Raw genomic sequence first — 13,820 nt, 5'->3', positions numbered from 1 at the left:
AAAAAAAAAAAAAAAAAAAGAGTTGTAAGTCCTGACAGCATATTTTCTCTTGTGCAATAAAGAGAACAATTGTAGTTCTTTTGGGGACCTTAGGTCTTTTATTCCTTCCCGATGGTTCACATTGAATCCTTGTGATTTATTTAAAGACACATTTTTTTCCTGGAGAGGCGAAAGATCTTTTCTAAAATAGTCTTAGAACATAATTAGGCCTAATATTAAAAGTCCAATTCAGGTAACTCCTCAGAAGTAAATGCAGCACACTAAAATTCCTTATCACAAAACTTAGTATTTGTTATATGGTTCCTCTGTGCCAACAAGCTGTTGCTAACCATGGTAGTTAGGGCGGAAGAGAAAGTAAAAGATGTTAGGGTTCAAAAGTTTACATCTTTGGGGGTAAACAAGACATATAGTACATTTAACTCCTAGGGAACTTAGAAAGTATTTATGGTAGGATAGAGATGCTTGTACCCCAAAAGGCTATATTATGGTCTAGAATAGATTTCATAGGGAGTATCACTACCACCTGTGATTATATGGTATATAAAACATGAGATTCTGTAACCTTACGTTGCTTTTAGCTCTGTTGGAAATGGTCAGCAGAGCAATTTGAGTATTTTGTTGGTACAGAATTGATGGCATCAGTCCTTACCTGTGGCTTTCAGCCCAGCTTAATACAAGAGGAATTAAAAATAGCACCCCCAAAGGGTTAGCTAGCGTACCCTCACCATTCATTAAAGATAAATCTAAAAGGTGTTCAACTACATTAAATCAAGATGGATAATTCAACTTCTAGGTTATGTACGATGGATGGAGCACACAAAATCTTGCAAATATTGTAGAGATTTCTTTTTTAAACTTCACTAAGGGTTTTTTTTCCCTCACATCAACTCTTGCACATAAGGGTTTTTTTTTTTTTAATAATTTTGAAAATAAAATCTCAACTATTTTCCAAATTATGAGTGTGCTGCTGTTATACATATAAGCAAGATGAAATCTTCCCATTTGGATTACGTAGTTGTAGTTCTATATCAGCATCAGCAGATGGCAATAGTATACAGCCTGAGGTATCTGTTGCTTTTGCTTTTCTTTGTAAGTATACTATAATTCTTTATTTGAAACCATTGGGATTTTAGAATTCAGAATTTTCTCCTTTTCAAAGATGATATATATAATGTAGATTGTATAACACCCTCAATGGGGCCTGGGGCAGCACCCCATAATCAAACATTAGTATTTCTGCAGTTACAATCAGACTTCATAGTAACTGGGATTAACTATGTAAGGCAGTAAGCTATCTGCCTTACATCAATTAGATCAATTTTTTTTCTCACAAACTTATAGAAAAACAGGTTTTCAGAGATTTTTTAGATCTCAGAATTGGTAATTAGGGATTGCTGACCTTTATAAGGAAACTGGTGTCAGATCTAGATTTTTCCTTTTAATGAAATACGTAATCATTCCCCCCACACACACACTTTTTAAATTGCTTAGCTTTGGCAGAGGTAACTGAAGGCTTTCTTGTGTCAAATTTGTGTATTAGATTTTAAGAAAAATGCATGAAACTCTTAGAAGAGGCATAAATATAAATGGCAATTCTAGAACCATTACTGAATTTTGAAAAACCCTAAAAGTAACTGCTTTCATTTCATCTTGCCTCAATATTTGTAACATTACAAGTATTTGACATAAAAAAATCTTTATGAAGAGCTGCAGTCATGTCATGGAGCCAGTCAGTCATTTATTCATTCAACAGATACACGGATTATTCTTCCAGACACCTAATTATTCCAGGTGCTGGGAACACAGGATTAAGACACAGCCCTTCCTCTCAAGGACTTAGCATAGTTTGGGAGAAATGGGAATGTGATGGAATGTCAGAATGAGATGGACGTTCAACAAATACTCAAGATTATTTTTCCAGACAATTATTCCAAGTGCTGGGAACAGAGTTAAGACCCAGCCCTTCCTTTCATGGACAGCGTGGTTTGGGAGAAATGGGAATGTGATGGAATGTCAGAATGAGAAGGGCACGTAGGCCTTATTGAGCATGATCACACTTGTACTTTGAAGTAACATACCCAGGTTAAGTAATTTATCAAGAACCTACTTTTTGTGAGACAGCTCTGTGTCCTGACTGTGGTTCCAGACTTCATCATTAAACCAGCCTGTTCCGAATCTGGAAAGGGAAAGGTACCAGCATTTTTTTTTTTTTTTTTTTGAGACAGTCTTGCCCTGTTTCCAGGCTGGAGCGCGGTGGTGCGATCCCGGCTCACTGCAAGTTCTGTAACATGGGGAATTTTTCCATGTTGGATCCCAAGCACCTAGAAAAGTTCCTAGTGCATACTAGGTGTTAATGTTTGTTAAATGAATCAATGATTACAAGTACTTTTTTAAGTTCAAGCTGAGTGCAGTGGCTCACGCCTATAATCCCAGCACTTTGGGAGGCCGAGGTGGGTGGATCACAAGATCAGGAGTTTAAGGCCAGCCTGGCCACCATGATGAAACCCACCTCTACTAAAAATACAAAAACTTAGCTGGGTGTGGTGGCATGTGTCTGTAGTCCCAGCTACTCGGGAGGAGGAGGCAGGAGAACTGCTTAAACCCAGGAGGCAGAGGTTACAGTAAGCTTAGATCGCGCTACTGCACTCCAGGTCTGAGCGACACAGCAAGAATCAGTCTCAAAAAAAAGTTTTCAAAATAAAGGAACATTGGAAATATGACCTGTCATCAATTAAGAAATACCTATATTTTGGTGTGTTTGAGCACTTCCCTTGTGTTTGTCTGTGTGTGGTTGTGTGTCTTTTCTGACTTGCCCAGCATACTAGTACCACTTGAGTTCGTCTAACCTTCCATTTGTGAGAGCCAAGGGGATGAAGATGTACGACTTCATGGTTTGTAGTACGGCTCAAAATAGTAACACTTAAAAAATCACTTGTGAATTTCATTAAACTGGAGGTTTCTGGTCTGCCCACTGGAGATTGGTTTAGTAAGTCTGAATGGGTCCCAGAGAGTTGCATTTTAAACACCTTAGCTAAAAACCCAAAGACCTACATCTAAAAAGTGGTCCACCTACATTTTAAAATATGAAACAATTGTATGGAATAAAACATAAAGGTATTTTCTTCATTAACCTTATTTTATATTCGTGTGCATTGGTCGGCAAATGTGAAACACTTTTATGGTTTTCGAATTGTGTAAGGCCTTCCTCTAGGAGACTTAACTAAGAGCAATCCCACACTATGTACAGAAGGATTTCGTGTGAGTCTACACCTTCCATTTTGTTTTCAGATGTCACTTTCTTATGTTTACCTACACTGAACTCCAGAAAGTTGTGAACTGTGGGGACATGTGCTTTTCATTTTGCCGTAATAGGTAAGTGGCTATCAAAGCTAGTGTAGTATTTGAGACATGCATTTCTCTACTTGTTTGCCATAAGTTTGAGGCATGATTTTTTTTTTTTTTCTAGAGTTACTGTGGGAATAAAAGCAATAGTTTTTGGAGTGCTTTTCTGTGTGCCAACCCATGATGTATTGTTGGTATTATTAGCCCCAGTTTAAAGATGAGTGAATGCCTAAGGTCACACAACTAGGAAGTGGCAGAGCTGTGACCCACATTAGGTCTTTTTGTCTAAAAGCCATGTGTGCCCCTGAACCACTTGACCATTCATTTCTGTGACAAACTGAAGTAGATAGTCCTTCCAGACTACCCCAGTTATCCACGAACCTCTTCTCAACTGGTAGAGCCAACGTTCAGTAAGCATATGCTGAGACAAAAATAACAGGTGAGCCTGCAGCAAAATTTTGGAAGATAGAAAACAGATGGATTCACGGAAAGGAAGTTAGAGCTGGTCCCAGCCGCACTCTGTACACGTGCCCTGCCTGCCCCACCTGCAGGTCTGCAACTGAATGTGCCAAGAGGAACACACCTGGCAGCTGGATTGCTATCCCATATCTTTCCCTCCACACACGAACACTTCTCCCTTCCTTATGCTCAGGGGTCGGTCAGCTTTTTCTGTAAAGGACTAGAGAGTCATGATTTTAGGCCTTGCAGACCAAGAGGCAGCATCAAGGATATTATGTAAGTACTTACAAGCGAGGACTGTCCATACATTTTTTAATTGACAAAATTCAAAATAATTGAGTATAACTTTTTTCTAATCAAGTCTAATGAGAAGGATAGAATGCTTTTTAGGGGACTGTTTCACTTAATTGGAGTTCAAAATTGATTGCAAATGTTCATCTGTTAGGTTTTATGTATTTCATCTTTGAAAATGTCTTTTCAAGCAGGTAGATACTGCCAAGTACTGATGTCAGTCCATGAGGGTATAATTTTAGTCAAACATATTCATCACTTGGAAAACATTCGTACAATTCTATTAGATTGTTCTCTGGATATTTGCCTTTCGGCATGTTACTGTGTTGCAGATTAATCACTTTCAGTTGGAGGGTAGCTGGAATCTCCTCAGTTTCACAATTAAATGGATTTTGAAGTACAGAAATTTCCTTCACACTTGCATTGAGCTCTGAAAAACACTGCTGGAACTATAATTTGAGACTGGCAGTGTCTCTGCTGTCAATGTGTGGGGAGGGGAATGCCACTGCTTTTCACTTTTGACAGCATGAGAATTGGATAAGCAGCTTGATGTTACTTGTGATTCAACCAACATTAGCTGTCATTATTAACTGAAATAACCTTATTGCAGTATGTTTTGCATTTAAGCACTGTTTTGCCTTGTAATTTTAAGGTGAATTCATTAAGAAACATTATCAGGCTTGCAACAAAATAATTTCCAAAGCTATTCAGTGTTGAATACTAGCGGTTGAGTTTGGTTTATCTCCTTCAGAAAAACTGAAGTCTTTGCCCTGAGCTCAACCATCACAATAAAACTTGACTGCTGCTAAGCTGTTGACCCGCTGTGTGCTAGGGCAAGTCAGGATATTCAGCTGTGCTGTCTGACAAATGTTCATGGAACTGATGATGGTTAAATCCATGAAAGTGAATGAAGTTTGCCCTTGACACTGCTGGTTGAGTGACACGTGATCATTTCACGTATTTACTGCAAAGCACTGCTGATAAATAATATCATGAACAACCTTAGGCTTTAAACATTTACATTTCTACTAAGACTTTCTCTGCTACATAATTTTGCCACCATTAGTTGCACTCAGCCAATTCTATTTTCAGGTTTTCTCCACTTTGAAAATATTCTTGCCTGTAGTTACCTACAGATCTACTCATAGATTCTAATAGTTCTTCAGTCACTTTAAAGTTTCAGTGAGACACGCTGAAAAGACACCTAAGCAGTATCGGTAAAAAATCTTCAAGAGCAAAGAAAAACTTGAAACATCTACGTTGTTTTTAAAATTTTAAATGACTCTTCAACTCTTCAAGCAAGTCTTTTTGCCAAAAGGCCAGTAGTCTTAAACAAGCTTACTTTCTCTGGCTACATTTCTTTGGCTGCCACAATCAAATACAATTGTTTATCATTCACCATTGGAAAGCGGCCTCCCTTGCTTGGCTAACAAATGAGCCACTGAAAACTGGTTGCAGCCTCATTTGAATTTTTTATTTTTTGAGGAAATTCTGCAGGAATGAGAAGTTCTGTTTTAAATTTTCAAATTTTTCTGACCGCTGTTTTCCTGTGAGTTGGACATACTGTGAGGAGGGCTCATGGTAATGTTGATGGACACTGTATTCTTCAGCATAGCTATTGTGTCATTGCACAATAAACACAATGCCAGCTCATTTTAATAGGAGAATTCAACTTCACTGTGCCTTAATGGGACACTCAAAGAACACTTCAGTTGCTTTGACATGGTGAGTTTGCACTGGTGAAAATAAGGTGTTGGGTGGCAACGTGCATGGCACTTGAAACACCGTGTGTTAAGCAGCAGCACAGAGCTGAGTGTGCCATCAGCTGCTCTGTCACAGCTCCTCAGCTTTTCTTGAACTCCTGAGCTCCAGCAATCCTGCCTTGGCCTCCCAAAGTGCTGGGATTACAGGTGTGAGCCACCACACTTAGCCTAAATGCAATTTTAAAGCAATCAAAAGAGACTTCCATTTATCCCACCATCACTTCTACCCACCTGCAAGCATACTGATTGTTCACATTAGCACAAAAGTTGCTGTTGATCTCATCTTGGAAACAACCCTTTTTAAACTCTACGTCCCTCCACGTCATTTCTCTGCTTTCCTTTATAGCAGAATTCCTCAAAAGAGTTGTCTAGCCCTATGGTCTGTAATTCCTCTGTTTTCTCTCAAATATCAAGAAAGTTTTTGTCCCAAATCCCACTGCTCTTACCAATGCCAGTCATATGACCTCTGTTAAATCCAGTGAGTAATTTTTTTTTCTTTGAGATAGGGTTTTGCTATGTCATTCACCCAGGCTGGAGTGCAGTAGTGTGATCATAGCTCACTGTAGCCTGGACCTCCTGGGCTCAAGTGATCCTCCTGCCTCAGCCTCCTGAGTAGCTAGGACTACAGGTGCACTGTACTATGCCTGGCTAATTTTTGTATTTTTTTTAGAGAGTGGGTTTCACCATGTTTCCCAGACTGGTCTTGAAATCCTAAGCTCCAGGAATCCTAAGCTCTTGAAATCTCACCTCAGCCTCCCAAAGTGCTGGGATAACAGGCATGAGCCACCGTGCCTGGCCCAGTGGATAATTCTTAATCATCACATTACTTAGCATTTTAAACTGTAGATCATGACTTCCTTTTTGAAACACCTTTTTAAACTTAGTTTCCTGTATTCTGTGGTCTCCTGATTTTTCTTCTGCTTCATATGGGTCTTCTTATTCTTTGCTAATACCATTCTTATCCACTAACATCTTAAAGTCAGGTTGTCCAGAGCTCAGTTCTTGAGCATCTTCTCTTGTTGGAAACATGCTCAGTGCTGCAAAGAAAAATCAGCACTGACACAAAGGATCTCTCAGCAAGGCAATCTTTACTTTCTTAAGAAAGGGCACTCCCGTTAGCCATCTCACTGCCAGAGTACAACGAACAAAGGAAAAGCAGACATATTTATCTCTTGCGCTTTTGGGGTTGTCCTTACTGCTGTGTCTGATTTCTGTTGGTTGGAGCCAGACCTCACAATCTAAACTAAAACCTGATTGGCTAACAACTTTTCTAAACAGGTAAAAGCAATGGAGAACAAAAGGCAAATACAGGAAGTTGCTTGTGAAAGGACTTAGAAAAGTAATAACATAAATATCTTGGTTAAAGTACAAGGACATAGAATGTACTATGTGCCTGTAAGCATGTCTAGCACAAATATCTTGGCTAAAGCACAAGGACATAGAATGTACTTATTCCTTTATATCTAACAGCTACATAGGATAGGGTTTAACAAGAGTCACTAGTGAAAAGCAAGAAGGCTTTGAAGAAAGTCTTATTAAAAGAGACTATTATTTCTAACATTTATTATTATTATTCTTTAACAAGAAAGGAAACTTTGAAGAGGAACTTTTCTACTTTCCACACCCTTTCTGCAGAAAGCAAAATTGCCTTGCTGAGAGATCCTTTGTCTCAGTGCTGACTTATTTTTGTGGCACCAAGCATCTGTTTCCAACATCTCTTATCCAGCTTAAATTCTGGGGGTTCTTACATAGTCTCAATGGCATTAAATGCCACCAATACACTGAAAACTCTATTACATGTATGGAGTATATATCTTCAACTTGGGGAATAGATGACTTATGACCTTATTTTGTTCTAGTGCTTTACCTGTATTAACTCAATTAATAAAACTACCCTATAAGCCAAGGGTCAGAAAACTTTTAAGGGTCAAAGGGTAACTAATTTAGGCTTTATGGACCTCCTAATATTTTGTGCATGTTCTTTTATGAGTTTTTTGGGTTCTTTACAACTGTTTAAAATGTGAAAACCATTCTTAGCTCATAGGCCATATGTAAAAACAGCCCATGGACCAGATTTGCCCTGAGGGCTGTGGTGTGCTGACCCCTGCCATAAGCTATTACAGAGTAGTGTATTATTATCCCCATTTTACATATGGAGAAACTGAGGCACAAAGAGTTTAAATGACTTGACTACACTCATCAGCAAATGAAACAAGGGTTCGAACAGGCAGTCTGGGCTCCAGTCTATGTGCCTAATCACTACCCTGCCTAGAAAGCTAAAATGTGTGTTGGTAAAAAGGAAAGGTAACCAAACGCTAATAATTTATGCCCCAGAACTCCAAAAAGTCGTAGGATCAGACACTGTGAAGACTGGATACAGGCAAGTGTTTAAAAGTCTATCAGAAAAACCATGCAGTCCTTTTCAAGATCCTCTCCCCAGCCTTAGCAGCCATTACCCACACCTAGGAGTTGAGGCTTAGTCTCTGGAGAAAGTGCCACCCGAGGAGCCAAGCCCCACGCTGGCACCCCAGAGCCGTGGTGCTTGCCAGGGGCTGTGCGGAGCCGGTGCTGCCTGAGGCCCCAGACCGAGAGGTTGATGCTGGACCCACACCGTTAGCTCGTGTGCGTGTAGTCTGTGCGTGAGACTCCGACTGTAGCTCTGTGCTGTCGGATTGGAACACTAGTTCCCGCCAAGCCCTCCCACCACCGCGGCCTCAGAGGCCTGGGCAGTGGCCAGATAGGAGTTCGCGTCATCCACGTGGCTCCGTTGGCTCTGCGTTGCGCCCTGTCCTGCCATCTGTCCTCGCGGGGGTATCGGCCGTCACTCCGCTCTCCTGTGCCCCTGCGTCCCACTCCAGGCGCACTGGGCGGCGCGGGCCTCCTTCGTTCTCCGCAATCTACCGTCTCCGAGCTTACACGTTGCGCTGTTTGTGTTTGATCCCCCTGGCTTGTAGCCAGCTGGTGTAAGATCCCTCGCAGAACCCGAAAGTTAAACCAAGAAACCCACCCAGTACTCACCACCAAGTCTGTTACGGCGTGTAGGACTGTATTAACACGGAGGCCTGCCGGGCTAGTTTTTAAACATATTGTTAAGTAATATTAAAATTATGTCTTTCTTTTTGAAAGATGGAATACATAAGTACAGCAGGAAAAAAGACAGAGAGAGAGAATTGCTGGAACATGCGCGTTCCCGCTGAAGGGGGTTAACTTCCGAACTCCGGAATTCGTTGTGTGAAGTGACCACTCCTAGGGACGCGCCGGGAGCCCCGGGAGTGCGCGGAGGTGGCCCCGCAGGTGGCGGGGGAGCCCGGCGGGCCCGCACCCCCTTGGCTGCACGTGGGCACGGGATGTAGCCAGGAGATCCTCGGCTCCCCTAGGCCCCCTGGGCAGCGTTTCTCGTCCGGGGACCCTCCGCTGCAGAAGAGCCTGCGGGAGGGGAGCCTTTCTGGCCCGCCAGATTCCTCCGGCACCTCGGGACAACCCGCCTGCACTGGAATCTCGGGGTGGGGTTGGGGAATCTGCATTTCCTGCGCTTAGATTAAGACATTGCAGGTTCCCACTTTCTCTTCTGCCTACCGACCTCCGTGCTTAGCCGAGGCCTTTCCTTTAAGGGAGAGGGGAAAGGAGTTGTAACTTGCCTTCCTCTTCTCCCCGGCTCTTTCCCCTTTCCCGGCGCGGGAGGGAACGGGGATGTTCGGTCCCCTCTCAGGCGAGGCCTCCCAGCTGCAGAGGCACAGGCTCTCCAGCTTCCCCACCAACTTCCAGAACAGTCGGTCTGGTGGGCTTTGACCACACCTTCCCGGGGTGGTGGTGGAGGGGAGTAGGTTAACGAAGGCTCCACTAAATTAATGGTTTAAATGTTAAAATAAAGCTTGTTAAAATAAAAAAATAAAGCAAGCCTGGGACTCTGAGAGACTAGGGAAGAATGAGGCCGCCTGAAAGAGAGAGTTATTAGAGCCCTGCTGCTTGGCACCCAGGATGCTTGAGGCCAGGCTGGCAGAAGATCTGACGATTCCTCTCTGCGGGCATAAACCAGCCCCGGACAAATGACAGTGTTACCTAAAGTTGCTGACATCACAGTTTCTGCACAACGACCTTACAGTGAATGCCGGCAGAAAACCCTCCTCAGGTCCACAGAGCTTCCCTTCAGGGGTTTGCACTCTAAGTAAGCATGGACTAGACATTTGAAGAAAGCTTTCAACATGAAAAAATCAAAACAAGAAGGAAATGGGGGAAAATGCTACAATGTGGGAAGCACAGGAAAACTTTAATTAGAGATAGAGGAAAAAAAGATAAACATATCCAGGAAGCAAGAATCAGAGGCTATGAAAAGGGAATATTATGAAAGAGTTGGGAAAATCCAAAATATGATAGCAGAAATAAAGTATTCAGTCAATAGATTGGATAACAAATTTTTAAAAATCTCACATAAAGTAGAGCAAAAAGATGAAAAAAGACCAAATATGAAAGAGAAAAGATTTTTTTTAATCCTATAGATTTAACCCAGGAGGTCCACCATCTAACAACTACAAGTTCGAGGGGGTGAGAGAGAGAGAGAGAGAGAGACAGAGAGAGAGAGAGAGACGTGGCGGGGGGGGGCGGGGAGCAGAAGAGAGGAAGAGAGGAGAAAATGCAAGGGAAGAAATAGGAGAACAAGATTATCCAGGTTGAAAGTGCACAGGGTGCCCAGGGTAATTAATTTAAAAAGACTCAGACCAAGACACATCATTGTGAAATTTCAAAAAATGGGATGTGAAGCGAAGATTCTAAAAGTTTCCACAGAGGAAGAAAAAAAAAATCTTTTTAGATTTTTAGCAGATTACATACAAAATATCTGGAATCAGAAAATGATTTGACTTTTTAACATCAGTGCTAGAAGTTTAAAAACACTAATTTTTTTAACTTCTTTTTTAAGATTCTGAAGAAAAATTATTTCCAATCTGGAACTATGTCTAGCCAAGCTACAGGTGGAGGAAGGGCGTTTTCAGATAAGCAAGTTCTTAGAAAGTTTACCTCTCAGACATCGTTGTCAAGAAGTGGCTCTGTTCTGCCAAAATGAGATTATAAATGAAGAGAGGGGATCTAGGAAACAGGAGCTCCAGCCTAGATGAGAGGCACTGAATGATGGTGACAAGCTTTCGGTCAACTGTGTGACGTATCATAGTGCCCCAGTTACTTTATTGCCTCTCGGCTCTAAATCCACCCTTCTGCCCTTCTTTGTGCTGTGGGAGAGGGATCCTGTAAACATTTCCCCTTTGCCAGCCGTCCCAATGGCAAGCCTTGTCAGTCACAGGCATGGGAAGACACTGCAAGAGGAAAGGGTTTGCTAGGGGTTCAAGCTTTGTTTTTCTCGTTTTGGTGGAGAGGCTGCCAGCAGGACCCCAGGGGGCAGTTTTCCTGTGAGTTTCATTGGCAGATCAGTGGTATCTTCTGCCAATCAGCCCAGACTCAGCGCCTCGTTGACTCTACCACCACCCCATAGGCTGCAGTCTCAGCCTTGGGCCTGCCTTGGTGCCCTCCTTCCATCCTAGAGGCAGCAGCTGCTCCCTACACCTGCTGTTCCTGCATTCTCCAGTGTCTGCTTTATGCCCCTCAGAAGTTCATTCCTTAATTATTAGTTAATAATTCTTTCTGTTAAATTTTCCCTGTTAGTATTACTGTTAGGATTCTGTCTCGACGTCCCCGACTGATATACATAGTACTGTAAACACCGACACATTGTTCTGTCAAGATGTATGCTGTGATGGCCTTGGGACGATGGAAAGGGGACATAGGTGTGGATGGATGTGTGAGGGGGTATTATGTAGGAGAGCCAGCTCCTCTGTGATGAGAAGTCAGTGGATTACATTGCTGGTTTTTACGTCTCTCAGTGCTACAGCAGCCCTCCTTCTCCTGGGGGAATATGGTTTAAGACCCCCAGCGGGTGTCTGAAACCACGGATAACACCAAACCCTATCTACATATACTATGCTTTGGTCTGATAATCTAGATGGCAACTCAGTGATTGACAAATGGGCAGCAAGTGCAGCATGGAGACGCTGGTCAAAGGGATGACTCACGTCCGGGGTGAGACGGCCCGGGATGGCGCGGGACTTCGTCAGGCCACTCAGAACACTGTGCACTCTTACCTTAGGAATCGCTCATCTCCGGAACTTTCCATTTAACATTTTGAGGCTGCTGAAAGCAAAATGGCCAATGGGGGCACGACTTACTTTACTTTTCAATTGTTTGATGCATTATTTCATCTTTTAATTTAGTTTATTCATGAGAGCTAAAATGTGGAAACGGCTCAAATGTCCATCAACAGATGGACGAGCAAAATGTGGTCTATCCACACAATGGAATATTTTTCAACCTTAAAAAGACGGATATCCTGCCGGGCGCGGTGGCTCAAGCCTGTAATCCCAGCACTTTGGGAGGCCGAGGCAGGAAGATCACTTGAGGTCAGGAGATCGAGACCATCCTGGCCAACACGGTGAAACTCCATCCCTACTAAAAATACAAAAATTAGCCGGGCGTGGTGGCGGGCACCTGTAGTCCTAGCAACTCGGAATGCTGAGGCAGGAGAATCGCTCTAACCCAGGAGGCAGAGGTTGCAGTGAGCTGAGATCCTGCCACTGAACTCTAGCCTGGCCATCAGAGTGAGACTCTGTCTCAAAAAAAGCAAAAAGAAGAGACCAGCCTGGCCCTGTCTCTACTAAAAGTACAAAAATTAGCTGGGCGTGGTGGCACGAGCCTGTAATCCCAGCTACTTGGGAGGCTGAGGCAGCAGAATCGCTTGAACCCAGGAGGCAGAGGTTGCAGTGAGCCAAGATCAGGCCATTGTATTCCAGCCTGGGCGACAGCCTAGACTCTGCCTCAGAAAAAAAAAAAAAAAAAAAAAAAAAAACAACAAAAAAAAAAACAAGAAAAGAAAAGAAAAAAGAAGTACTAGGGTAGGCAAATTCATAGAGCCAGAAACCACAGTGGGGGTTACTGGGGCTGGGGAAGATGCACAATGACTGTTGAATAGGCATAGAGTTTCAGTTTGGGAAGCTGAAAAACACCTGCCGATGGAGAGTGGTAATGGTTGCGCTGCAATGTGAATATATTTAATATCACTAGCTGTACACTTAAAAATGGTTAAAATGGCAAATTTTATGTTTTTTTTTTTACCACAATAAGAAAAGGAATTTAATAAAATTGGTGCATTTGAAATGTAGGTCTCTGCTACAAAGTAAACTAAACATTAGCTTGAGAAAGGTATTTTGGGAATTTCATTTTCTTTAACTTAATTTATTCCTAACTTTGTCTCATGTAGTAAATGGCCCCTACCTTGCCTCTGTTATTTCAAACATTATTTATACTCGAGAAAAATACATGAACATCAAAGAGCAGCTTTCAATATGGCATTCTGAAAGGAGATGTCAGATTTCATTCGGGGAAGGTTCGAGGACCTACTGCATATCAGCCCTGCTAGGCACAGGGCAAGGAGAGACAAATATTTCCTTAAAGTATCTCCCACAATCTAATAGGAGATACAGACAGGAAGAAAGAAGGGGCCTGCAATCTCGTGGCATCTGAGGTGAGCACTCAGTGGGCAGAGGACACAGCAGGGCTAGGAGAGCACCTCTCAGCTTGGTAGAGAGGACCTTGGGGCCAGCACCACAGAGTGTGGGTACGAGGTCTTCAAAGGCGACTGACAGTTTATCGTGTAGCCACAGGAACGAGGGTGAAGCTGAGCCTGCCCACCATCTTTTGAACACCTGCCCCATATGCCTGCTTCCATATCTGTCATTACTGCAGATTAGCTGCTCTCGAAGTTGCATTTCCCTGCTGTGCTGTGTGATTTGGATTAATGGGGGCAGGCATTAAATGCTTTCTCTAAGGATCCTTCCCCTGCTGGAGGCTGGAGGAAGCGCCCGGTGTCTTGGGACATCTTCAGGGCACTCAGTCTCACTGGGGTGACAGATCTTATCAGCAAAG

This window comes from Sapajus apella, unplaced genomic scaffold (assembly GCF_009761245.1).
Source record: "Sapajus apella isolate SASKATOON/1434 unplaced genomic scaffold, GSC_monkey_1.0 scaffold114, whole genome shotgun sequence".
In the NCBI taxonomy this organism is placed as follows: Eukaryota; Metazoa; Chordata; class Mammalia; order Primates; family Cebidae; genus Sapajus; species Sapajus apella.
This window is presented reverse-complemented; position numbering follows the sequence as displayed.